This window comes from Stegodyphus dumicola, chromosome 7 (assembly GCF_044657685.1).
Source record: "Stegodyphus dumicola isolate Sdum_Otavi_A_Nest chromosome 7, ASM4465768v1".
NCBI lineage: Eukaryota > Metazoa > Arthropoda > Arachnida > Araneae > Eresidae > Stegodyphus > Stegodyphus dumicola.
Window position 1 is genome coordinate 24,438,248 of NC_140774.1, and position 26,892 is coordinate 24,465,139.

The window sequence follows — 26,892 nt, forward strand, 5'->3', positions numbered from 1 at the left end:
ATATAGCAAAGTAAGGTACCAAAGTAATGTGCAATTCACTAATTCCTCCAATGTGTATAAAGAAACAGCGGTAAATAAAACCAACTGTACAGTTCCGACGCAAATTAAATATGGATACAGGAAGATAAAATCTTGAACTATACATTTTGTTCAATTGCAAATTCTACACACACGCACACATAAGAAAACGATTTAGGATTTAGGAACGGGCAAGACGGGCACCACACCTTTACCATTTGGTTAATTGGTTTAACGCCGTCTCCCCACTACGTGATCAAGAAGAAAAAGAGCAAAATATTTATGATACCAAATATTTTATTTCAAGCATCCTTGTTCCATCAATCCCACTGTTGTTTCAGTGGGCCTTGTTTCATCCATTCATCGATCCCAGTGTTATGCAATATTGTTTTAATGGACCAGTGTAATTTCATGAGCTGTAGTTCATTAGGTCTTCTGAAAGAGACTGCAAACAGTTAGTCACTGTCCATTATGAGTTACTAGATTTCTGAAAGCTTGCTATGGCGAAGTAAAAATTAAAGGGTTTAAATTAAAGGGATATAGTATTGAACTACTAATGTCTACATAATGGCGCTTTACAGACAAATTAATCTATGCAGCTGAATCCATTAGCGTAAGCAGGTGTAAATTGTCTTCAGTTCATTTGTTTCAATGATAAATGTTACTGTTGGAATTAACGAACCGAAGTTAATATATGCTTATTAAAACTAAAGAATTGAGTGTGTACAGTTCTGTGAAAGTTCAAAGCATTTAAGAATAAATTAATATTATTAATTATTCTCTGCATCTAGACTTTTTATGATACAAAATTCTTTTGATACTTCTTAATCTCTTCCAAAGTTAACAATCATAATATCTATTGAAAATGAATTTCTAAAAATTTCATAGCCGATTTGGCATACCTTCTATTTGCTCACCTGACGCAAGTGCCACACTTACCTAATCCTTGCCCTGGCCTTGCTTAGCGCATTGTTATGTAAATTTTGAAGCAGAAATGTATTATTTCTACTGTAGCCATCATTCAGGTGAGGCTGTTGCAATCGTCAGCAGGTAGATAATTTCTTTAATTTCAACCTTTAAGGGAAAATTCTTTTCGATTATAGAATAAATATTCATAATCACTTTTTGAGCTTTATTTTTCCATCAACAATATGGCTCGAAAATTAACTGTTTATGAAGAATAACGCCTAGGTACTTTGGTATTTTATGTGCTCCATACTAATGAGAGGCCATGTTGAATCAAGAGAGTATATTAATATTTCGAACGTTAATTCAAATAATGCGCCACAATGCAGAAGCCAATTGTAGTTATTTATTATTATTGCTTATCCATGAATTTTTGAGCAAACAGGCTTATGACCATTCATGGATAACGTAGATGATGCATCCGTCGCTGATCAAGCATTGACGCCAGTACTAGAATATAACCTCTTTCTAAGTCGACCAGTGTTCATGGAAAATTTTTTAAGTAATGGCATCAGTATATCTCCTTTTTGTCTTGCTCTACTGTCAGCTTCTTGAGCAAGCCGATGGACATATAACGCTCTTTTTTTGCAGAGACAAAGCAATCACAAATTCCATAGCCCGGTGCTTCAGCATCGCAGCAGCACACTCTTGCCATCTTATTGCCTGGCAAATATATTTACTAGAAAACATTTCTAACAATAAGAAGACTATGATAACCTTACTTGATTATCTTTTGATGACTACAGTAACATTATTTATACTCTTGCCATCTTATTGCCTGGCAAATATATTTACTAGAAAACATTTCTAACAATAAGAAGACTATGATAACCTTACTTGATTATCTTTTGATGACTACAGTAACATTATTTATACTCTTGCCATCTTATTGCCTGGCAAATATATTTACTAGAAAACATTTCTAACAATAAGAAGACTATGATAACCTTACTTGATTATCTTTTGATGACTACAGTAACATTATTTATACTCTTGCCATCTTATTGCCTGGCAAATATATTTACTAGAAAACATTTCTAACAATAAGAAGACTATGATAACCTTACTTGATTATCTTTTGATGACTACAGTAACATTATTTATACTCTTGCCATCTTATTGCCTGGCAAATATATTTACTAGAAAACATTTCTAACAATAAGAAGACTATGATAACCTTACTTGATTATCTTTTGATGACTACAGTAACATTATTTATACTCTTGCCATCTTATTGCCTGGCAAATATATTTACTAGAAAACATTTCTAACAATAAGAAGACTATGATAACCTTACTTGATTATCTTTTGATGACTACAGTAACATTATTTATACTCTTGCCATCTTATTGCCTGGCAAATATATTTACTAGAAAACATTTCTAACAATAAGAAGACTATGATAACCTTACTTGATTATCTTTTAATGACTACAGTAACATTATTTATACTAACGATAGTCATTATGATATCAAATTAATAACTATCATAAAGTATTTTAGTCAGCTGCCTGGTTGGTATGGTGGCACGGAAGTCTGTTGACATAGCATTAGCCCCGGAAGAATTGAGTTTCAGAGAAGGCGTAGATGTTTGTAAGCATGTAGTAGTTTTGCTACATTGGGGGGGGAGACTTAATGTAAGGCCGAAAGTCCACTTACGTCAGATACGTGTCTTAGGATGTTCTCGTTTACACTGAAACGGAGTTTCATCTTTCTCGAGGGAGTAATTCGCTCATCCCTTTGTAGTGTACCCTGGTAATGAGACAGTTAAAGGACAGAAGGGGTGACCATTTACGACGAATGCATTAAATTGCAAGTTTCGGTCATCTGAAACAAGAACAGCAACTTTTTTTAATTTTCAGCTTCGTATTGCCATAATATTACTTTATTATAACTTGGACATCTACGCTAATAAGATTACTTTATGTCACCATTTCCGCCTAATAAAAACCCACATAAATCACTCAGACAAAATTATCCGGAAAAAATGTTCGGAGTACAAAACAAAGAAACAGAACAGGACATAGCTTAGAAGTTGCTGCCAAAAACTAAGACGATTAAACAAGGTTTGTCCGATCCAATAGTTCGGAAAGTAAGATTTTTTAAACTTCTGATGAATTTATAATATTTCTTCATTAACAAGGAATTTATAACTTCTTACTTTCTAATATTTTTCTTGGTATATTAAAATATATGTTTTAAAAATGAGAGACAACACTTTTCTTTTTCCAAAAATCAACAGTTTTAATCGATTTGAGTCCAGTGATTTGCTTTGATTCTTAAACGTGTAAATTTATTGATTTTTGCAATCATCATGTATCAGAGTACTGCTTCAGACTTTTGCATAATTTGGCTCGCCTCTATTTGCTATATTTACCATCATACTTTCTGTACTTAAATGTAAGAAACACTTTTAAAAGCCTAGTTAATCATTATCACATTAATTTAAATTATTCATACTCTGGAGAACAACGGATAGTTCACTGCATTAGGGATGTTGTTTTTCAGGAAGGAACTTCAGACATCTGCCTAGTGTGCAGCGATTCCAGAATTTCGAAAATTCAGATATTTATATAACTGCTTCAAACCTCTTTTCACTAATGTACACCTTCAACTCAGAAGCTACAGAGAACTAATCGTATATTACAAGAATTTTTGTTCTTGTTATGTACTGTTAGCAGCAAAAAAACGCATCCTCACAAAATGAAAATATGTGAAAAGTTTTGTCGAGGCAGGAGAAGTATATTAAAATATATATTTTTTATTTTTAAATATGTTTAATAACTTTTGTTTCGCTAGTTACTATTCAGTAACAGCATTTGTTCAATGCCAAATCTTCCCTTATTACAATTACCTATATAGCAAAAACAATGAGCTAAAAAACCTGACCTATAAATCATCTATGTGCACCTAAATTTTAATAAATAACAGAGAGTTTCCTTCAACAGTTTTTCATCAGGCAGAAAGTTTCTTCCAGGCAAAGGTTGCCTGGCATACTTTCATTATTTCCTTCTTTTACGATATGTCTCGTACTTCCTTCGAGTACCTCTAATTTCATTTGAGATTTCTGTGCTTGACATTTTGTCTGCATTTTCTGACGGTCCAGCACATCCAGTTTCTTTGGAAGACTTTTTTAAGACAACAGCATTCATTTCAGAAGCAATAAAATTTTATTATTATAAATGTCATCATCATTCCCACTTTCATATTCATTCTCGGACTACACCAATATTAACCTCTTTATATTTTATAACATAAAACTCATATACAAAGCATAAAACTACAGAACCAGAGTGAAATGCATGAGCAATGAGTAGTCAGCTGATTCATATTGGTGCACCACCCAACTCTGACTGAATTCACCTCTCGTCGACTTTCCTTAGATGTAGGAAGTAATGATGGTTGTCCAAAAATTTGACACTGAATTTTCAGTGAATAAGCATGAATCAGGGCCCGATTAGCAGTTGATTAAGATCAGCAGTTGATTGAGATCAGCAATTGGCTTTTCTCAGACACTTTGATAGTCCAACTCAGTAATGGCCAGTGGCAGTCTGAGATTATAAATCGCAGCAGTGTTTTATGCGATGATAATTAGGGATATGTCTGGTAAACTGATATTTTGGAAGATTATTTAGGCCCTATTAACAACCATTTGCCATAACCCTCTGTTACTAATTAAAGTACTTAAGTATATTAATTCGTGTCAAAATTTTCTAAATGTATTTAGAACAAATAAACTTTATAATAATGTAAATAATCATTCGTAATACTAATCTGTTGGTACTGAGGCTCTATTATGATATTTTTATTTTATGTTCTTAATATTCTTATTATGTCATTCCTCTATTATGATATAGCTATGTGTCTATTATTATATTTCCACTTTTTCGACAGAATTTTATTAATAATTCTCATATTTTTGCGAAGCTGATTAGCAAAACTATTCTTTACCTAAGCAAACACTCATACCGAGTCGTTAACGTTTATTTTTTCATTAACGGTCAAACTTATTTATTATTCTGCTGCTTCAAGGACATCAAAGGATTTGTGGCGGTTACGGTAAACAACTAAGTTTTGAAAGAAATGAAGTGAAAGTATAGTACCAAGCAAAGGTAAAAGCAAGAAATAATCTTTGAAAAATACAGCATCTGTGATAAAGAGCTCTTAGCCATCTACGTTTTTCGCAGCGTAGGCATTTTACAATATACGTGGACCATAAACTCTTGATCTTCGCATTTTCAGAAAGGTCTCAATCAGCTTCCTCTCGGCAACGCAGACACTTGAGACTATACATATCACAATTCAGTAAGGATATCAGACATGTTACTGGATCCGACAATATTGTGGCTGACCCTGTATAAATTAACACTTTACCCTGTATAAATAAGATCTATATAGCCTCAACCGACTTTTCTACAGTTATTAAGCAGCAAGCTAAAGATACCCAGTTATCTGACCTACTCTAAGCCCGATACATCACTTCAATTCCAACTTTCTCAATTTAAAACATTACTATGATGTTTGCACTGGAAAAGTTCGACCATACGTTCTAGAGACGTTACGTTACTCAATCTAAAGACATATCGAATTGGTCACGTGAATAGACTGCCAAAAGTCGAAAATTCACAGACACACTCGTAGATCTGTACAATCGTTTAATGTTATTTCTGAAAGATTCGATCACTTTCACCTGGATATTGTAGGACCCTTGCCTCCATCTGAGGGATATTCATACCTTGCCATCTCTGTGGGTAGTTTCTCTCGTTGGCCAGAAGCGATACATGTACGGGGATATTAATGATGACACTGTCGCTCGCATAATTGTTACAGACTGGACTGCAAGATTCGGAGTCCTAAAGACTATAACTGTCGACCAAGGGCGTAGTACTTGTTCTGAGATGCTCGATGGAATAACTTTATCTATACCAGGAGAATATTTACAACCTTCTAACTAAATGCTGAAGAAGGATCCTCCAGTTTTCTTCCAGCATCTATGCACCACATGCGAGAATTATCTCTCGCTTCTACTTCTGCACGTACTAAACCTTTCTGTTTTGTATACACTTCCTTAAAGACTTGTTCTCATGTTTCTGTGGACAATGGCATAGTGAAAGCACCTTTGCTACAGCGGTATAATGGTCGCTATTGCATTATATTATGGTCCCTATCCATAAACACTTCCCCATTCCGATAAAGGGAATAGAAACCGTTATTGCAATTGACCGTTTGAAGTCAGCCTTCACTCGGTATGGAGTATCACCATCAACTCCAATTATTTTTAGTGGCTGTTCACAAATATTCTTCAGCAATAGTTCAACAGCCGCGTATACTAGATCATCCGAATCATCAAGCGAAGTACCATCTTCGCCTCCGAAGAAATCAAGTCTTCTCGTAGCGTAGGGAGAATTAATCTGAAACTTTTCAGATTTTACTTTTTATTTTTAATTTTATTTTTCTGTTCTTTAAAACAATCAAAGCCAGTTGTTTCTGTAAATTTGAAAATTTATGTAGAATTTAATTTTTACTGAGGAACATAGAATTTTGTTAGAAGCAACTAAACGCATAACACGTGTAGAGATATTAAGTTATTTCGAAGCAGGTGAGATGAAAAATGAGCAAGTTCCTCGTCGGGACTCGAACCACGGACCTCTTGAATGCGCGTCGAGTGTGCTGACCACTACACCACAAAGGCATGCTAAGAAGGCGGGAGAAATACCTTATATACTCCCCCTTTTAAAGGGCAACTGGGAATTAGGGGGCCCAGTCGCCAAATGCTGGTGGTGGAGAATCATCATCCACCACCTTTTTAGTTCGGGAGCTACTGTAGAGACATCAGGTATTTTGGAAGCAGGTGAGATGATAGATGAGCCTCGCCATGACTCTTGAATACGAATCGAGCGTGCTGACGACTACATCACGAAGGTATGCTAAAAAGGCGGGAGAAATACCTTATATACTCCCCCTTTTAAAGGGCAACTGGGAATTAGGGGGCCCAGTCGCCAAATGCTGGTGGTGGAGAATCATCATCCACCACCTTTTTAGTTCGGGAGCTACTGTAGAGACATCAGGTATTTTGGAAGCAGGTGAGATGATAGATGAGCCTCGCCATGACTCTTGAATACGAATCGAGCGTGCTGACGACTACATCACGAAGGTATGCTAAAAAGGCGGGAGAAATACTTTATACACATCTATGTAAAAAGTAATATTTAGAATTTTGTAACTTGCGAATGGGAACCAATTTAAAATGTATAAAAAAGAAGGAAAGAAGACAGTTTAGATGGTTATTTACGAGGCCTGGGGCACATTTTATTTTTCTTTTCTTGCCTTTTTCCAACTTTGGTTCTTCGTTTAGGATTATGTACACATGGTTTCCTAGCTAAGACTTTTTGTCAAGGTGTTAGTAATAGCGTATAAAATTATGCTCTGAAATTACCGTTAGAACAAATTATCTTAGCAGTTCTGTATCCTGCTTTAGAATTTTTATGAATATAAATAAATAAGTGTGGATATTTCAAATTGGACTCTGATTTGTATTGTATCAGGAGTGATTTATTTTTGGAATCGAATGCCTGAACTGATGAAAGGTATGAACGAAAATCATACCTTCAACTGAAAAAATTGGTTTCAGTCGTTTGAAATTTATAATGCAGCAAACCGTTTACAAAAAAAAAAAAAAAAAAAAAAAAGGAAAAGTAAGAGCCAATGAGCTAATAATTTATATATCAGGAATTCACAGACTTCTAAGCCATAATACATTACACTTAGGAAGTAGCAAATAACTTAAATTAGATTAAATTAAGGACACTATTTACAGAATACTGTGTTTCTAAGAAATTTATTGCATATGATAGATATGTTTTACTAGAAATCAAATAGAATCTGAAATTATAGATAATTATGTAATTGACCTTCGAAAGAAAGCTAGATCATGAGTATGTAAGTAATTACTTTAATAAAAGGTGATATTGTTTGGAGTATTAAGACGATATACTGAGAGCAAGATTATAGCACGAAATATAAATTATATTAGAAACATTTCTTGATATTTATAGGTCTGCAGAAATAAGAGTGCTTCTTACAGAAATAAGAAGTGAAAAAATAAGAGTGAAGTACAGAAATAAGAGTGCTTCAAATGAATATAACAAAAGATGAAGCATAATGCAAAATTTAAGTAAACATGATCAGAATACAACTAAGAAGGTAAATATTGAAAAATAAGAGGCAACAGTTTGCTCTAAATGCCGAAAAATTTCATGACTATCGAGAGTGTTCTGCGTATGAAGAAAACCTGTCATAAATGCAAAAAGGCAATTATTTTGCTTATCACTGTATAATCTATCAGGCTGATATAAAATAAAGATTGTTTAATTTTAACTATCTAAACTTATGTATTTATATACACAGAAAAGCATGATACATAATTGCTAAACTTAAATCTGTTTTAAGCTGCTTCAAACCGATTCAACTTCTGAAGACAGTATGAAAAAAGCAGAACAACAACTTACAGCACAGAAAAATGATGTAAAAAATTATGAATTCGATACCGTTGTAGAGTCATTAGGATTTTTTTGGAAGCCATTTTTTGGAAGAGATGAAAAATTAGCAACTGCCTTCGCCGGGAATCGAACCACGGACCTCTGGAATACCGGCCCAGCGTGCAGATCCACTACACCACGAAGGACGCTAGGAAAGTAGGAGAAATACCTTATATACTCCACTTTTTAAAGGGTGACTAGGGTTTTAGGGGACCTAGTCGCCAAATCCTTCGTGCGGAGAATCATCATCCACAACCCTTTTAGTTCGGGCGCCTCTTGTAGAGTCATTAAGATTTTTCTGGATGTCAAAGAGATGAAAAATTAGCAACCGCCTTCGCCGGGAATCGAACCACGGACCTCTGGAATACCGGCCCAGCGTGCAGAACCACTACACCCCGAAGGACGCTAGGAAGGTGGGAGAAATACCTTATACCCTGATTTTCTTAGGGAAAATGTTTAGATCAGTTGTTGACCTCCGTTAACTCTTAACATTGGACAGTGAGCAAAGACCTGGAAGTAGGAAAGTGATTAAGTAATTAGAAACCCGGTCAAATATCTAGATTAAATTTGTTGAACTAAAAAAAAAAGGGGAAGATATCACTTTTAGAATTTTGTAAATTGCGAATGATAGTCGATCTAAAATATGTAAAAAGAGATGCAAGTCAGTTTAGCAATTCTGCATCATGCTTTAGAATTTATTGTATATGAATAAATAAATTAAGCACTCTTTATTTTATAAAACTAAAATGAATTTCGACGCTTAAATTTTGCATAATTTCACACTTGCATTTTTGTTCATATGCGTAACAATGTATTACAAGTAAATTATACAACTTTTGTTTCACTATCATTTGTCTACAATCATACGGTATTTTCAATGATGCTATTTTTTCCTTTTGTCTACCACCACGAAATAGATGATGATTTTAAGTTGCAAGCGACCAATTACCACTGAACTTGTGCACAAAGCGGTGAAGGCCAAATCATCAGCTAAATCGCCATTTGTAGCAAACCAGTTTTAGAAGATATTAAGATTCAAGCTGGCATGTGCAAGGAAATCGGTAGGAAAAAGTGCGTGTGCGGCAATTCGAACTTTAGAGGAAAACATTTAGGCCCTTGTGTCTTCAACGTTTAAGTCGCGCGATTATCGCTCCAAAGACTGGATTTCATCCAGAAATATAAACAACTGCGCATCGGAATGCATAGAGATTCTGGCTGAAGGTAAGAAATCTTTTTCCTGTTAAAAGTCAAAAAGTTTTTTTTCCCCGGTAAATTCGATATAGTTTAAATTTTTGTAACTGTCAGATTTTTTAAATAAACGTAAAAATAAATAAAAAAATTTACACAGCCTTTCTATATAAGTATTTTATCTCTGTTTATCGTTTTCGTGAAACGGGGAATTTCCTCTCCAGCAAGTACTGCAGTTATATATAGTGCGATTTACAGTCAATTTCTGATGTATTGGAGAACGATTTCCACTGTTAACTCCAAATCACAGCTAACTGAAGGGTAGTTGAAAAAAAAAATAAAACAAAGGGAAGGAGAGTAAATCATATTTTAATGAACATAAAAATACTATTAATAGTTTAGTAATATTTTCAATAAGTTTATTCTAAAAAGTAAAGTCATTTGCGGAAACTGAATCAGTACTGAAGATAAAAAGAGCATAATGTAATTAACGGAAGAATAAATATATTAGAAATGGAGAATGTAAGTTTAAGAAATGTTAAAATATTGAAAACAGAACTTGACAATGTCACTGAATTTAATTCGTTTAAAAAAGTCAGTTAGAACTTTTTTTTTTCAGCTAACAATTCTTTTAAAACGTTCGATAGTAACAGCGTTTACATATTTCAGGTTACTTAAAATTAAATAACATATTGTTGTCGATGGATAAAAACAGGCCCTTAATAGTACGAAATTTTCTGTAATCAGTCTTGTTACCCTATATTTCTCTTTATCTTTTCGTGTTTTTATAATTTTCTGTAAAAAAAAGTATTAAGGATATAGCGAGTGATGTTTCAAATTAAAATTTGGTTTCTTAATTAATTTCATAACAAAATGTAAATTCAAATCTCGACAGACTGCTCTCAGATTAGCAGGTTGCATATTAAGCGGATAGTCTGATAGAAATTAAATTTGTTTTTTATGAAACAATGGAAAAATTACAACGATAAGCCATCAGCAAATAAATAAAGCTATGCACTGCGCACAAAACAACATAACATAACTATACATATACACAGTGTCTACAAAATTCCTTACGCATTTTATCAACCATTGGTCGTAGATATGTATTTCTACTTGCAAACATGTTTTAAAAGACTCAAAAATTTATGTTTTGCCATTTTTTAACTTAAAGAAATTGATTTTGTCAACATTACGAAATTTAAACTTTTTATACGTTCCTCCACTCCCTGTACTTATATTTAAGAAAGTTTTCGACTTGTTATGAAAACTAAAACAGAAACTATTTCACTGTCGTACGAGAAACAAAATGACGGAGATATTTAATCTCAAAATTTAATATCTTTGACGAAATTTTGAATTTGTGATTTTTTTAATCCTTAAATGCCATTACAGGTAAATTACCGCCAAATCAGTTTCAGTTGGCAGTTTTATCCAATTACCTATAAATTTTAACCGGTAAATAACCGCTAAAATAAATGGTAAATTTAAAATCCTTGAGTGCGCCAAAAGAGGGGGACTATACGACAAGTATACAGGTTTTAGATAATAAAAAAGGAAACAAAGAGAAAATTATGGAAAGATAAAAAACAATTATACTCATTTATGTATTTAATACAAAAAATTGAACAAAACGTATTTGTCCTTTATAAAATGTGGATGTTGGGTTGCTTCGAAACGTGTATCAAGGTAAAGGTAAGGAGGCATGTTTTCAGCAAAGGCTAAAATAAATTCATAAGAAAGTATACAAAAGATATTATATAAGAAAAAGTGACTGAACATCAAAATGAAGAGTGGGCAATAAAAATTCGGCGAATATTCTTTTAATGTACTGTTTTAATTTCAATAATAATGTATAATTTTAAATTTTATGTCTCCAAGTAATAATAGCTTATGGCGTAGTAAATGTATTTGAAATTTCAAACTCTAAAACTTTTCTGTTGGTTTTCAACCTCTTCGCTCCTAGCGTATTATGTATCACACGTCTCACTTTCTCTTCGTACGTCCACCTATCGAATGTGATCTGGGAGCGAATGATCATTGACGATACGGTGGGATCTGATCATATTTCATACACTGAAACAGATCATTTCATAGAAAATTTTAAATGCGAATATCGGAATGCTGCGAAAACTTACTGAAATAGAATCACAAGAGCAGTGATTCTGAACCTTTTTTTGAAAAGCAACCATACCTAGAGCCATGAAATTGTGAATAACATAGTCATCCAACCGAACATGGTCACTTAAAAGCCCGAATTTTGAATTTGTTTTATTATCTATTCCAATATTTGTAAAACTTTAACGAATTTTTGATTAACAAACTCAACGATTTCAAAGCGTGCAATGGCAATACTATACGGGAAAAAAATTTTTTTTTTCCTCCAGTGCATGAAGCAGTGTGTCAGAAATTCTAAAGAAATGCTCTTTTAAAATATTTTGTGATATTGCTGTTGAATTGAATTTTATGGTTAAGCTCGAAAAACGTGATATTTAATAAATAAAGGTAACACACAAAATGTTAAAAAAAAAACCGCCTTTTTGGGCTTGATTTAAAATCTAAAAAGATTTCAGATTTTAATTTTTTTTTCTTTACTTTTTTATCACCCTGAAATTTCCTCAACAGTAAGGGAAATATTCAAACTGAACCTTTTAACTAGCCATTAGAAGAAATATAGAGGAATGATGGTTTTGTTGTTCTTAATTAAACATTAGTATCGTGATCTTTCACCTTTCCATGCTTCTGTGTGTTGCTAACATGTAGTCCGCAACCTCGCTTCTATTTATTGCTTTTTACAAATCTTCTAAATAATTATGGAATACAGGGTTCACGCCTTGCACGGGTTCAACTATAGATTGATCTTTTCATGCGGCAATCATGCAACAAACCTGTTCAGTTATTTGTGTTGCAAGAATGTTTCACCAAGAATCAGAAAGTATTCAACAGGGCCTGCATTTTCCGTTTTCACTTGAAGTCATTTGAAAAATGCGTTAAAGATATTGACTAGGTGGTAATGATATAGCTGTTTCTGGTATCATCATCATATCTTTACTTTTATTTTCTTTTAATTAAAAAAACTTTTTCTTTGTGCGGAAACGAAAAATTTCGTAAATATTTTCTACAAAATTTTATACATTAAATACTACTGGATATAAATCCTTGTAGTGATCAGATTTCATTTAAAGACTATTAAAACATATATTTTGGTAAAAATCTCGATATTAAAATCTTTCAGGACAGGCTTCTGCGTTATTAGAAAACACAAAACGATTTTTGCTGCATTCCATTTAAACTTATTCTCTCGAATTTCATCAGAGATATATTTCTCATTCAATTAATCAGTTCTCACTTCACGGCAAAGCAAATATACATAAAAACTCAAGGAATCTTCCTTAAAAATTGTAAAATAAAAAAAACCCCATAAAACACCAAATACCATCAAAACAGTTAATTTTTTTTTTTTTTTTACAATTAAAATTAGGGCTTCCACACTCGGCCAACGGGCAAGAAGGCAGATTTTTCCGCGCACAAAACTGAAATTTTACTTTTGGTCCCACTCGGCAAAAAGATACTGAAGGGGCAGAATCTGATTTAATTCACTATTCTACTCAGTTTCAAATGTAAACAAATGACGGTTCATTAGGCTTAACTCATCACTTTTAAATTGTTGATAATTCTAGAACTATCGCATTCAGATTAACGAAAGGCATAAAAAACTTGATCGGAACATGCAAAATACATAATTTAATCACTTTTAAAGCAAAAAATGCACAATTTAACCACATATAAGAATTAAAAAAACTAAGCTCACCGAATCAGGTAACAGAGTGGGAATGTATATAGAAATTTAGCAAAATTCTTTTCGAAGTTTCTAGTACTATTGGCTATAAACTTAAATTTTCTGGATTTTTATGAAAATTTGGTAAGGCATAAAGACTGGCAAATCTGTTATTTGCAGAGAAGAGAGAAATTCTCCATTTTTTGTAAAAAGCAGAAATTTTTTCAATAACAGTTCTTTATTTATTTTTGCAGATACTATAGGTAGAAGAATTTTTTAGTTCATTTTCAATTATATTGTTGTAGAATTTTTTTTTTCATAAAATAGTGAAATTATTGTTTGCTTTATCAATTTTGGTTATGGTAAATTGCTTTTTTGATCGCGAAAACTTCAGAAGTAAATTTTTCCAGTTTTTAATTCCTTTAAATCCTTGAATATTCTTAATTTTCTTTTTAATTTGAGTAATAATCTCATTCTTCCATTCTTTAAATAGATGTGAAGGTAAGCTAAGTTGAGAATTAACTTTCATGATGAAATTAATACTATCTTTAGAAATACTTTCTATGCAATGTAATTTATTAGGTCTAAACTTCATAACTTACTTTTTTCATAAGATTTTTAATCTCTACTTAATATTCTGGATTTACAAAAATTGAAAAAATTCCCTTATTTTTCGCTATATTATTATTTTTCGCTGTATTATATATTCACATTTTCTTTACCTGCAAACACAAACAATTCCAGTGGGACGTTCATATTCCACTCGTATTTGTAACTTATTTCTATTTTTTAAAGAATTCAAATTCCTAAACAGCCTTTCTGATAACGATTTCAGTAAATTTGAACACAATTATAGATATGTTGATGACATTATTACTTTCAATAATTTTAACCTCATCGAAAACGGCAACATGTACACAAATCGTCTAAAAATAAGTAAGATCAATAAAAAAACAAACAGAAATAGTTTATCTAAGTCTTCATAATCTAACAGAAATTAAACATTTTAATAAAAGAAAAGATTTCAATTTTTCTACTAATAAACTTAGAATTGGAACTCCAACGTATCTAAAAAAAGTTATTGCAAATACTATTATTAACCAAATTATCAGAGTTAAAAAAGTTTACACTGAAATAGAAACACAAAAAGAAGAAATTCTAATTATGACCAAAATTTTAAAAGATAATGAAATTCCTTTAAAATTCATTAATTGCCAATCGCAACGAAATAATGAGGTGCACAACGACAAGTTATAGCAGTGTATATACAAAATTTCAACCTTCTACGGCTACTCTTTCTGGATTTTTGCGAGGTACATATATACATACGTACAGACGACAAGAAGAAAACTCTCTTTCTGAATCCGCTTTACATTTTCCCCTTTTGGGCAAAAACAGTCTTTTATTCCGCCCGTACGTACAAATGTCACGCAAAAACATCGTTGAATTAGTTTCGAGAACTGTTCAAATGGATATTTTCCCCTTTGAATCTGAAATTTTTCGCTATTACAGTACTTCCGTTACTTGGTACAGGGAAGTAAAAATAGGATATTACTGGCTATTATCCCGTTTAGACACATCGCTCATTCTCTATTTGTCATAGTAACGTTCCAGCAGATTAAATAACCCTGTGGTTTATTATGTAAATTTGACAGCTATTAGCATGATTAGTATTTTCTTTCTATTAATCGTTTTGGGCTTGATGTTAGGTGATCGTCATTTTATTCATTCATCATCCATTAACATGTGAGTCTTCCAAGTCATTAAACTGAAACTTCACTTTCTGGGTAGAATTATCGTATAGCTGGCATGTAGGAACAAATAAATCTCACTGCACTTTTTTATAATAAATAGTGCTTTCTCAAAAGTTACTAACGAATAGCGATAATGGAATGCTAATCGACAGCGACTATATATTCGTGTTAAATGCGTTATGAAATTAGAAATGATTGTTATAATTATTACTAAACGCGTGTATTCTCTAGAAGTCACCAGGTTATTTTTTATTAAAAGAGACAAAATATTACGAATACAAACTGTTCAACAGATTCTTCTAGAATAGTAGTTTCGCGTGTTTAAATGATTTAGCTTTACCTTCGGGTAAAAGTTTTCAAAACTGTTTCCTTATTCTTTCGCTTTTCAAATCTGAATTACGTATTAAAACAGACACGTGATTTATGTAGATGCAAAAGTGCAAATTTTGAAAGAAAAAAAAAAGAGTTTCATGCCAATTTGGCTAAATACGATTCTGTGCCGTTTCGATGTCCTTCTATTCAAACGAAGTTGTAGTCAGTTAATTTTTGTAGGATTTTTACGTTCTTAGATTGGAACAAAGTTGTACTATTCAGTTTAAAAGCTAGAAAAAATCATTATTTTATTCAGTTACATTTTTTTTCAAACTTTGGTTTATTATCCTTGGGTAAAAAGCGTCGCATTTTATCGTTTTTTCTTTCTACAAAAAGAAAGTGCTGTTCTGGTAATGATTTATTTTCCTCAAATCAGAGATTACTTAGTTAGGTAGAATATTGAGTGTGATTGCTTGTATTATAATGAAAACGGGTATCAAGGACATGTATTACAAGGGTATCAAGGACATGTATTACAAGGGTATCAAGGACATGTATTACAAGAAACAGATATGCTGCACAGAGATGCATTCACAGAGTAACTTTTCAATCAAAAAAATTAAAGATTAATTTCCCAATGGAAGACTTATTAAAGGAGGTATTAAAAGCTCAAATATGGTTAGAACAGTGGTCGGCAAACATTGGGTAGCGAGCCAAACGTGTCTCTTTCATTTTTTGAGTGTGGCTTTATTACTAGCAGTTGATGAGTTTTCTAACATAAATGATATAGAGCAAGTTTCACTTTTTGTATTTTTTGTATTTGATTTATTTCATTTACAGGTCCCAAATAAGAACTTTTAAGATTATTGCTACTCAAAGGTCAAACATGTGGGGAAAACATAGCAAATGCTGTAATTGGATGCACTGAAAAACATTATATTCCACTCGATAAAATTGTCTCAATCGCCGACTGATGGCGGCTAAGTGAAATATCTTGATTCTTCATATTTCCTTCATCTTGATTCTTCATATTTTCCTTTTGTTGCTCCAGACATTATTTTATCTGATGCAGAGTAAAAGCGCATTGTCACTCTCTTTCCATTCGACACAAGTCAAGTCAAAATTGTCTCAATTGCAACAAACGGGGCGAAAAGTATGACCGGCGTAAAAAAACTGGTTTGTTGCTATTTAGAACAAAAAAATTCCGTCTCAAGATACTTACTTACCATTATATCATTCATAAAGAAGCGCCTTCTACGCATACATTTCCAGAAGAAATTTGCAAAGTTATGTATTGGGTGATTAAGATTATCAACTCCATTATAACTAAAGCTCTTAATCTTCGCCAGTTCAAAGAATGTTTAGTTGAAATGGTGAGTGAGTCCACAGATTTTCTCAAAGTACGCGAAGTACATTGGTTATCACGTGAAACATTTTGAAACGTGTCGCATCTTTATTAACAAAAATTAAAGTATTTCTCCTTAGAAACGGTGTTTATTATTCAGAACTAAAGAACAATCAGAGTGGATTCAAAAATTTTATATCATGGTTGATATTGCGTTTTTTCTAAATCAGCTTAATCGAAAACTACAGGGGAAAGGAAACACAATTATTTCGATGTTAGAAGTTATTTAATTTGGAAACAAATTATCTCTTTACTCAAGATTTTGAAAGAGAAACTTCAAACTTAAATTCACTTTCCAAGCCTGTTAAAACACCGCCAAGAAAATATTCTGATATTGTCATTTGCTATTTCAAAACAACAGTTTGAAATATGAAAGAAGTTTTTCTCAGCAGGTTTCAGGAATTCAGAAACAACAAATCGACGTTAGCTGTTCTTAAAAAACCTTAATACTACTGTACCAGATATTAAATTTTTCTCCCTTTAATGTTGACATTAGCAACTTTGACATCCAATTGCTTTATTTAAAAAGCAAACAATCATGAAGCTCGAAATTTACAGCGCTGATATAGAAACATTGGAGAAAACCAAATGTGACCTTAGTTCACAGCACAAGTTCCTTAGTTCCTTAGTTCACAGTACAAGACCTTAGTTCACAGCTTTGAAAAACCTGGAGAAGGAAAATATGTTGATTTTTAATACATGTAAATAGTATTCCTGATTCATATTATCAGCTTAAAAACTAGCGTTTGATGTTCTGTCCTTATTCGGGTCTACATATTCATGCGAACAATATTTTCAAGCGTGAACCTTATTAAAAGTAAATTGAAACATCGTCTTATTAATGAGAACTTGGAATCATGCTTAAAATTAAAAACAGCAAGATACAGACCTGAGTTATATAAATATTCCAAGAAGATGAAAGGCCATTATTCACATTAGTGTTTGTTCGTAACTATCATGATTTAATTTTATCAATAAGTAATATCGTTATTAAGTGTAATATCATGTTTTATTCGACATACCCATGGAGTTCAATTAAGACTTAATAATTGAAGTATTAATTTAATTTTAGGGAGTGATTTGGAGTGAAAAAAGATATAGTGTTGAGAATTGAGAAAGGTATGTTAAGATGGTTTGGATATATAGAGATGATTAACGAAAGAAGATACACGAAACAAGTATACAAGATAAGCGATGGAAGTGTTGGAAGAAGGTCGATCTCAGTGAACGAATGTTTACTTGATTCAGGAAGTCAACAAACATTTATTCATGAACGTTTATCGAAGAAATTCAATTTGCAGTCGTAGGTAAAGAAAAAATAAATTTACACACCTTTTGGTAATAATACTGCAGTGAACACTACAAGATGTAGGGTTCCATTCCAGTTATGTAATACCGAAAACGAAAATAAACATTTGACTATTGAAGCATTAGAATCCTCAGAAATTTGTAATGCTTTAATAGAAATTCCTAGCCAAGAATTGAATAACCAGATACAATCTTTAAATATTAAATTATCTGATTATGAAGATGGTGAAAGTAATCATCATAAAATTGACATTTTAATTGGATCAGATTATTTTTGGAAAATAGTTTCTGGTAAAACAAAACGCTCGGTGATGTTAATCGATACACTGATGGGATGGTCAATTCAAGGTCCAGTTATACATTCCTCTTTAAACATAAAACCATCCTCCGTTGGAGGTTTAAACGCTGTTCTTATGAAGGATTTGGATGAGGATCAATTAACATCATCTCAGTTAAAAGCATTTTGGGAATTAGAATCCCTAGGTATCCATAATGACTTAAAAGATCCATTTCGGCTGAAGAAGCTCTTCGAACTTTCGAATCAAGTTTGACTTTTAAAGAAGGCCGTTATGAAGTACAATTTCCTTGGAAACATAACTTTGATAATTTGGAAAATAATTACGATAATGCTAAGAAAAGACCTATTTCTTTAGTTCCAAGATTTACAAGGATCCATTCTTGTGTGCTGACTATAAATCTTTGATAGAATAATACTGTAAATTGGAATCGTAGAATCAGTAACTGAACAAAATGATACAGGTCAGAATCCGATATATTATTTACCACATTAACCTTGTAATTCGAAAGGATAAGAATATAACGAAATTGAGGATTGTTTTTGATGCTTCATCGCATCCTCCTCATGCTCCTTCGCTGAACGAATTGTTACATCCCGATTTTCGGCACCAGAAATTTGTAATAAGTAATTCCGGTTACTATCAGAGAGCATTAGTTCCAGAGGTAAGTGATCATTCCGTTTCGTTTTTAATACACACACGTTTTATTTACAATATAATACTATAGTTACAAGCATTATTATTTGGCACACGTCTTCATCATTATTTGGCTTAACACCTTCGTTCTTCCATCAAAACTCAAATTAAGTTACAGAAAATCAACAGAGACAAGACGTTCGGAGCGCCATCTAACGGCGCAAACTATCAATTTATAACAACGTACGTTAATCAGATTGAGGACGTTCTTAGTAAAAGCCAGCGTAAGAATACCCTCATTAAGTAAAGAACAATATACCTACCTATATAATTTAAGTTTAAAGAATTTGGCTCTCAAAAGAGATTTCAATAGGTGAACTGATACTTGGCTGTATTGACTAATGAGCCTGCCGACCACTGGGTTAGCAAATCAGAAATAAAGCCAACTAAAAGCCAAAGAAGCTAACTAAAAATTTAGCGTTATTTAAAAAATAACAATTAAATTTCATATTTTTTATCCAATTATCCAAGAAATTAAAATTTTTATGTCACTTTATGATCCCGTTCGAGAATATGAGCACGAATGTTAACTCCGACTGAAAATTAAACAAATTGTTGCAATTTTTAGCCCTTCAACTATGCTTCATGCAAAACAATGAGTATGCAGATGCAATAGCTGTATAAAAACGAAGTCTACGAGGAAGAAGACTCTAAAATGAAAATGGCTAGAAACTATCATAATGATTTCATCAATGAATTTGCCAAATCGAAGTCTAGTAATAGGCAATAAGTATTCTTTTATAAATATATGCGGATAATTTTGGGGTACTTCCTTGTTAAAGTGGCCATTACGCTTAATCGCCAGAATTCGCAAACTTAATCGACCAACCCTTTACGTATAAATTTCAGATATGGCGAAAAGCTTATGCGTTGGTTATTTTAACAAAATAGTGCCGATTCTTGGGGAGACAAAAAGTATTTATAATTAATTATCGTATCTTCGTATATAGTTTATTATATGAAAGATGCACGGAAAAAACATCTTGGGCAGGGTAAGTGGATGCTTAGTTACTTCTCCGACAAGTGTTTAGAATACTATGTTTTAATCACCTGCAAGGTTCATTTTAAATTTCCGTTATTTTAAATTATTATCGTTTTTAGATGGGAAACTATTACTCATGTTTATTAGGATAAATACAAATAAAGATACAGAGCTGAATTCTGTGCCATTTCACACGTAAAGCCTTTTTCTATTTCAGTTTTGAAGGGTTCAGTTTCAGTTTCTGTTCTTAAAACGTTCTATTTCAGTTTTCATTTCTCTTAATTCTATCTGTTCTCTATTGATATTTAAAATAAAAGGAAACAAATCTTCTTTAAAATGATTAGCAATGGTTCCAGAGTGTTTGGGTGGTAGTCGTAAAAATGATCTGGCGGTTGTCATTATCGAGTTGCAGAATGATTTACTTTTTCTGAGGCTATAGCTCAAGAAATATTAAAGTACGATATTTACGGTTTTACTTCCTTCTACGAAGTAAAAAGGAAGTATTGTAATCGTGAAAAGTTTCAGGCAGCATATTTCAACGAAAATATACATTCTGACCTCTATCGAATGCAATTTAACGATGTTTTTGCGTGATATCTGTACGTAATGACAGAATAAAATACTCTTTTCCTTCAAAAAAATTATAAAACTGCTTTAAAATGAATTCTGAAGAGAATTTTCCGTGGCGTCTGTACGAACGTATGTACGTACGTGCGTACGTACGTATCTCGCATAACTCAAAAACGAGTAGCCTCAGAACGTTGAAATTTTGTATATAGGACTGCTATAACATGTAGACGTGCACCTCGTATTTTGGTTGCAATCGGCCGCACCAAACGTATATAAATATATTTATATATATATCCACTCTGTTACCTGGCTCAGTGATCTCAGTTTCTTTACTCTTATATGTTGGTAAATTGTACATTTTTTGCTTTAAAAATGATTGAATTATGTTGTTTTTATCTTCCGGTTAAGGATTTTATGCCTTAAAATTAGTAAATCTGTGTGCAATATTTTTAGAATTATCAGCAATTTTAAAGTTGTTTAATTGCCGCTAAGCCTTTTTTTAATGGCGGCCATCGATGTTTACATTTGAAACAGGAGACTAGTGGATTTGTTGCCAATCTAGAGAAACTTAGCTTCGCAACAACAAAGATAACGCCTTCATTAATTATTTAAATCATTCTTAATCCTTTTTGGAATTTTTTCGAGGAAATAAGCGTTTAAGATTTACTTCGTAATTTTTAATATAGATATTTTGAGTTTTTATATATTTTTGCCTTCTCGCGAAGTGAGAACTGAATTAATTAAATGAGAAATACTCAATCGTCTGTGAAAAACTGTTTCTTTTTTGTTTTGTTTGCTTAATTTCTTTTATACATCATTCTAGCTTTATTATTGTATTTGAATAGAACATGTGGCAACGATTAGATAATTCTATTCCTTAAATGATATAAATTTTGTGCATTATGAGTTATAAAATAAACGAAATATATAAGTTAACTCTTATATAATTATTGGACTATATAACAGTTAACTTAGTTTCCGTTATATAATTATAAGTTAACTGTTATATAATTATTAATACTGTTAAGTGAATCTAGCGCCAGGGTGTCGCTGTGGTAAACAAATACTAGAGTGAATTTTAAAGAATGCATTTATTCTATTGTGATTTATGCCCTGTCGGCGAAGTAGATTTAATTCAATCCAATATGTTTAAATGAAATGCAAGAAAAAATGCGTATAATTTAATATTCCAATGCAAGGAAGTCATCTGGTGTACACATCAGATTTTTTAATATCGTTATATCAAAATTATGAATTACAAATATAGTCAGTTGATAACATAACAACATGAAATTAAAAAATTTATTCAGGTTTAATGGTTGTAATATTGTAAATGAATTATATTCGATACGGAAAACAGATCTCATGTGTACAGGGGAGCGGATCGTTTTTAGAAAGTTTGTTTAGTAACGTTAGAAACGCTCATTGCTTACTTAAATATTCATTCAATGAAGGCTGTATGGTTAAAAATTTCTTTTCTAAACAATCATCCATCTGTTGTACTCCAGTAAATCTGAACTTCAATAATTCTTTACTGAAGTAAGAAGTTTAGTTAACTTCAGTAATTCTTTACGAAAGTAAGAAGTTTAGTTTAGAAAGTAATAATTTTAGTTACTTTCAGTTGCGTTTCTAAACGTAATGCTTTTACTTTTTGTTTTGTAGAGGTCCTAATCTAAAATTTATAACCTGACTCACCTTAAATAAAACTGTTCTTACCAGTATCGTCTTTACTTATATTCTAGAATTAGTGTTCATTTTTAAATCATTTTTATCTTAATGGCCGTTCACAATTGGATTTATCTAACCAAACAGAGTCACTTCAATGTGTCGATTAACTCCGCTATACGTGAAGTTTAGATATTTCAAATGAAAGGCAAAACTTGTTTTTTCGACACCATAGGGGAGTGTCGGTTGTGCCAGATGTCTCCATTAGCTCAGATAAACTCTAGTATGAAAGGTCCTTAAAGGATATAGACACCAAGAAGGATTCACTGTATAAAGAATCTAATTTTCAGATTTGAAAATCTTATGAATTTGCAGGTGACAATAAGCAAATATCGTAGGGTAAATATTTTATCGTCTTAACATATGCTAATAAGTAGTCACTGAAGATGCCGGTATTCTGAAAGCTCTGAAAAGGTTCATTTAAATGCTAATATGGAGTTTTCATAACCTTCATTGGATAATGTTTGATGATATTCGTGTTTGTATGGCAAAAAGAAAATGAACGGTAGATAGTGAGATGTGTCACGCTGTAAGACCGATTGAAGAAGGGCAGTCAGTCAGAGATGTCAATCATTTCTTTGATGGTTGATTATTAATAATTTCTCAAGTGTGGGAACAATTTGAGACAAGTCATTCAGTGAAAACAATTCCAGACAAGTCAAACAGCTGTCCGGAGACATGTGACCGTTCGGCTAAGGATTACCGTCCCTTTTGAAGACTGGAATATTACTACAATAGTCAAGAGGAAATGACGAGCGACCTCCACTTACTCTTACATACATGGTTATAGCACATTTAATAAGATAATATCCTCTAGTACCATGCGCCGAAGGCTTTATATGAAGAGACTAAGTCAGAGTACTAAGTGTTTGCGTTTTACTAACCGCCCGTTCCAAAGTGACAAGATTAAAGTGGTGTCGTCAGCATGTCAATTAAACTGTCTTAGATTAGCACAATGTTCTTGTTCACTTATGAGTCCAAATTCACCTTGGAAGCAGATCATAAGAGTAAGTGTCTGGAGAGAACAAGACATATGAAATCGAGCTCAAATGAACATCACTCATTTCAAAGGTGAAACATCATGGTGTGGGTTGGAATTTTGATGGGATATCGCACCCAGATCTGCATCTTTAAAACCGGTTGTATGACGATTGCACGATATCGGAATGCAGTCCTACCTTTCATTGTGAAACTTAACGCTGCAGCAGATGATCTTGAATTCTTCCTTATTGATGCCTATCTCCATTGAGGTAACATCGTCAACAAGCACCTGGAGAATGAGGGCATTTCTCGTATTTAGTAGTGACCATATTCATCCGACCTTAATAACAATAATATTTTGGGGTGCTCTCGAGCGTGCTGAATCTGCACGTTTAACTCCTTCAGCTAGCCTCACCGATTTGGAAACTGTCCTGATGGAGAAATGGGCATTGTCACCATCTGCGATGGTTGATGTTTTCTGTAAAATGTAGTAATATAATAATAAATATAGTTTGTGTAATTGTTTGGAAAAGCCACATAACTTATTAATGTAAGTTTGTTTTAGATCAACCATAAATTTTTTAATAACCCAAATGTGTCGTCATGATACAAATTTAAGAAAATTAAATATTCTTTTAAGTTTTGTATATAACGCTTGTTTCCTTTCTTGCATAAACACACTTACTACTTTCATGTGCAAAGTTTTACTTTTCCATATTTGTTGATGTTACCATCGCATGTATAACGTTTGAACGTACATAATTAGTGTAGTTATTCTAAACAATGTGAAATGTGTATTGTAGTATTACATGCGCTGTGAAAAGTATAATGAATGATACGAATGTTTGAATTAAGATTAACGCATTAGGTGCTAACCATTCAGAAGTGTGCACTATGAATAAAGGGCTATGGTCATGAATTCAATGCAAAGTAGCATGTGCCATGTATTACAATGTGCCATACCCGAAGTAAGTAAAACTGTTGAACTCTTAAACTCTAGTACAGCTGAGCGCAGGTTTTAAATTAATGCACGCCACTGTGTAATTCTTGAGTATTTCGTGTCACCTATGGACTACTATAAATGCTCCATACTGCAGAACTGTATGGCGACCAATGCATATTTGATCTAGTGATCAGCTCTGCAAGCTGATATAGTAGAATAGTAAAGAATAGTTGCAGGGTTCGGACAACACCCGAGTAGGCTTAGAAAGCCGTCCAGTCCAGATGTCCGGCTGCGCTGTCACCTGTAACTTTTGAAGCCAATGTAGGCAGAAATGTTAATGTTAGAATAATAATTCGTCGTAACCAGGATTTAGCGATTGGGTCCCCTCGTCTCCAGTCGCCCTTTAAAAGGGGGAATATATAAGGTTTAAACCGCAGAGCTGGGTTCCGCCCCGGATATATCTGGGTATACCCATATGGAATTAAGTGCCAACCCAGCTTTCTCCCTCTTTTTCGCACCTCTTCATGGTGTAACTGGAAGTACACTCGACGCGCATTCCGGAGGTCGGAATTCGAATCTCGGCAAGTGTGTAGAGACATTAGGTATTTTTTTGGAAGCAGACAAGATGAAAAATAGCAAACGCCTTCGCCGGTAATCGAACCACGGACCTCTGGAATACCGGCTCAGCGTGCAGAACCACTACACTACGAAAGACGCTAGGAAAGTAGGAGAAATACCTTATAAGTGTACCGCAAATTTTCCCCGTCTCCACCATTAAAAGGCCTTACAACAGAAAGAATAAATAAAGCACATACTTACAATTCTGTAGCAATAACAGGCCACTTAATTAATGTCAATCAATTTTGAGTCCTCTAAAAATGGTTCTGATTGAAAAAAAATCACTAAAACTTGGTTTGTTTGTTATTCGTATTCCGAGGGAGAACTTTCTGGAGGAAAGGATGGTACAAGTTTTAGGACAATGAAGAGAATGAAAATTTAATTTTAATTAATGTTCAATGTGCCAGCAAGTTACTGAAGATTAATATGGGACGATCAATGGTCACAGAAAGTATTGCTGGAATGAATATTCTTTGAGATGCTGGCTGTCATCTGAAGCATAGACTATAAGCTTATCTTTCGTTAATACCACCAGTAAAAGACAAGTATCTAGTAGGTCTTGGTAGATAACAGGAAACTGGCTCCGATAATTTCTTTCATCTGTGCACAAGTATAACATTATTGCCCCATTCTGTATTTCTTTGGCATTTTTTCTCACACTTGAGAGATAAATTAGGTTGTGTGTGACTACTTAATTTTTTCCGACTTCGTCCATTTTGTCTGAACCCAAAAAAGATAAGAGACCCCCCCTTCATTCTATCTTCATTTCTATTTTTGTTGAAGGTTTCGAATTTAGTGAAACCAGATTCGTGTACAAGTCATCTGTTGTAAGAATTAAAAAGATCTAAATTACTTAATTAAAATGTAGAAAGAATTGTTTCTTCCTGTTTCTTAATTTTTAAATTTGAAATTAATTCTGAAGTCAAACATCCGGCAATAACACCAGTTTTGATTTGGAAAAAAAAGGAAAAAGACGAAGAGACATAAATAGAATTATTATTCTGTCCTTATCAATAGAAAAGACAAAAACGCACAGAAATCATCTACCAAAACTCAAAAAACACGTAACACCCCAAAGCATGAAAGTTAATTCTGTGACTTTTATGTAAGTTCTTTTACTTTGGACAGCACTTTAACCATTTGCGACCTTTTCTGACACAGATGTAGTAGCACAACAACTCTAATACTTTCGCTAGGACTAATGAAACAAATTCAGTTCTTAGTATCAAGAAATGAACCCGAAAGTAAACTTCCAGTGTTCAGTAGTTTTAAAAATTTAGCGATTAGTTAGCCCTGATCATGAGTGGTACTGTAGAAGAGAAAATTAGACAGTAGTAATAAAGATGAATGCTAGTGCAATACGAAAAATGTACTTTAAATTAACAGAGAAAGTCATGGGATAAAGTAGTGTTAATATTCGAATCTGCTAAAATGATTCGTGCGAAAACAAAGTTACAATCCTAAGTTATTCTTCTTTTTTGCCAGAGATTGAATTAGAGGTCATACATTTACCTTGTCGATCCATTTTAGCAGTTTATAACTCTTTTTAAAATTTATTCCTGCTATTTTTTCAATATCGAAATATCTAAATAATTGTAAAGAATTTCTCCATTTTCTTTCTTCTGTAATGTTCTTATTTCAAATGTCCCAAATATTTGCAACTTAATTTTTTATATTATTATTTTCTCAGTAAGCGTTTTGTATACTTTTGTTTGGATTTTTTTTTTTGACCAATGAAAAAAAAAAACTTTCTTTCGTCTGCTAGAATACTAAAGTCATACATTAATGAGCGTAAGTACGAAATAAGCCAAATTT

The 26,892-nt window shown here is 32.8% G+C and overlaps 1 protein-coding gene across 1 annotated transcript in view; it reads left to right on the plus strand.

Annotated features, from left to right (window-relative positions):
* Positions 1 to 9,578: 9,578 nt before the first annotated feature.
* LOC118199963 (uncharacterized) overlaps positions 9,579 to 26,892 on the plus strand; it is a 74,707-nt gene continuing 57,393 nt past the window's right edge. The window contains exon 1 of the mRNA XM_035371870.2: positions 9,579 to 9,742. The gene's annotated coding sequence lies outside the window, so the exon portion shown is untranslated. The remainder of the gene's footprint in view (positions 9,743 to 26,892) is intronic.